Source organism: Nannospalax galili, unplaced genomic scaffold (assembly GCF_000622305.1).
Source record: "Nannospalax galili isolate Female #2095 unplaced genomic scaffold, S.galili_v1.0 scaffold373, whole genome shotgun sequence".
NCBI lineage: Eukaryota > Metazoa > Chordata > Mammalia > Rodentia > Spalacidae > Nannospalax > Nannospalax galili.
The window spans coordinates 314841-317186 of record NW_008332085.1 but is presented as its reverse complement, the minus strand read 5'-3'; the positions used below and the strand labels follow the sequence as shown (position 1 = coordinate 317186).

At 41.4% G+C, this 2346-nt stretch overlaps 1 pseudogene; it reads left to right on the top strand.

Annotated features, from left to right (window-relative positions):
• The window catches only part of LOC103729186, an 8733-nt pseudogene extending 7111 nt beyond the window's left edge, over window positions 1-1622 (top strand).
• The last annotated feature ends 724 nt before the right edge of the window (window positions 1623-2346 follow it).

Genomic DNA, 2346 nt, shown 5'->3' with positions numbered 1-2346 from the left:
TTGAGACAACACCTTCCCTCCCTCTTCCCCAGCTAATTTCCCGCTTCAGCCCGTATAAGAATCCCCGTGGAAAAATGAACTTTGGCAGCTTGATCAGAGTTCTTTGTCTTGCTGTGATTCTTCGTGTCTCTTGTCCCATCATTCCAGGTCCCTGGGAGTTCGAGTCTCCGTCTCCCGCCCTGCTGGCCGGGGCAGCCAGGATGTGCAAAGCCCACTGGGCTCTCAGGGGCTAAATAGGCTGCACTACCTCACTTCTGCCTGAGACTGTGGGATGGGGGAAAGGCTGAAAGGAGACAGGATTTCAGAACCTCATCAGTCATAGGCAGCTATGGTGGACAGGAAGTGGGAAGACTAGAATCTTGGAAACCCTAGTTATGCCTGAGAGTGTGATGGTAAACAGAGAACTAAAAATGCTACAAATCATAATATCCCAAAAACTTTTGTTGATTGTTGACTGCTCTCAGCCAGGAAGAATTCTATAGATCAATTTCCATGGTTCTTTACTGGCTTTTTTTCACAAAATAAAAAAGATGCCTGAATCAGTTGCATTTGGAAGATGCTTGGCAGTGGAAGTCATCTAGCTGCTGTGATGAATCTGGGTTTAAGCTCAAAGTAATTATTTTTATATATTAAATTGTTGTTATTATTACCCATTATCAAGTATAAGATCTGTATTCCATCCAACTTAGTGGCAGTGTGGTTGCCCAGCCTAAAATCCTTTGTTACATCTCTACCACTATAAAAGTATCTACTTAGGAGGAAAGAATAGAAGTGAGTGAAGGGACAGTTTGTTGTTATACTGTCGATATCAGCTTAAAGGCAAAGGAACATGATGCAATATGAGCACTGGAAGGCCAGTTTGGGACTGAGAAATTACATAATACTCCAATGGAGCAGTAAAAATCAATCGATAGTCATTAGGGGGTAGAGATAGGAAGGACAGGAAAACAATTCGTATAACCCCCAAACAGCATCTCAGCACTGTGGATGTATAAAATAAGTCTCTGGCAATTCTGAGCTGAAAGCGGGTGGATCTACAGGACCTAGTGGGATAATAAAGATGGATGCCTTGCTGTGAGGATGTTCTGTAAGCACACACTCAAACAGAGACCAGCTGCAATCCATTTTGGCAATGGAGAGGAGAAGTGATACTGATTTGTATTGTGGTAGAAGCAGAAGTAGGGAGAAGTATTTAGAATCTGAATGTATCAGAAAATACACCCCGTGTTACAGATGCTAGATTGTGTAGCTGGTGGGTTTTAAGTGAGGGGAAGGTAAGGAGTTATTTCCACATAGGCAGAAGTGGGAGGGGGATGATTTGAAGGCAGAAGAAGGGTCTCCAAGGAGTTGTTGGTCATCCCACTGTCACACCAATGTTCTCCAAGTAAAGCAGATGGCAAAGCATGTGAAGGTGGGCATGTTAGAGGTGTGAGGACACATTCCCAAGTCAGCCTAAGTGTCTACTTCATGCTTTCCAGGCACAGCTGGAGACTGGAAGAATCACTTCACTGTGGCTCAAGCTGAAGCCTTTGACAGAATGTTGCAGGAGAAGATGAAAGGTTTCCCTCCAGAGCTGTTCCCATGGGAATAAGGACCAGAACTACTATGTATTGTATGAATACTGGCATTAGATTTTCTGTCCTTTTTTGTGTATGGTAGACTGGGTGTGATCATGGAATAAAATCTTTTGTTTAATCTTGTAGCCTGAGTTCTCAAATATTTTCTTTTACAACCTTTTTATTAAAAAAAAGAAAAGGTTGGTAGGATACTTAACTATTTACTTCATGGAACCCCAGTGTGTGTGTGTGTCTGTCTGTCTGTCTGTCTGTCTATGTGTGTGTCTGTGTGTGTGTATGTGTGTGTTCATGTGTTTGATATAGTTTGTACATTTGAAGGCCAGAGGTCAGCTTTGGGTCTTCTTCTTCAGACACTTCTAGTGCATTTAATTTTTATTTTTCTATTTGTTTATGTATCGGGATACATGTGTGCCATTGAACACTGCTGGAGTTAAGAGGACGACTTTTGGGAGCTGGTTCTCTCCTTCCACTATGTGGGGTCTGGGGATCAAACTCAAGTCCTGTGGCTTAAGAGCAAGCACCTTTAACCAGTGAGGCATTTCACTGGATACTTTGTTTGTTTAAGAAAATTATATATATTTGCATAGAAAACCTTGGAGAGACATACGTTATAATCACATAAGAAACAAACAAGAAAAACGCAAACCAACCCAAATGAACAAAACATACAAGGACATAATTTCTAAAACGAAGTGCAAAGTATATAAAAGCAAGTATTTCACACTTCATTTGCAATTACAGAGAGGTGATTTAAATTAAAAATGAGATC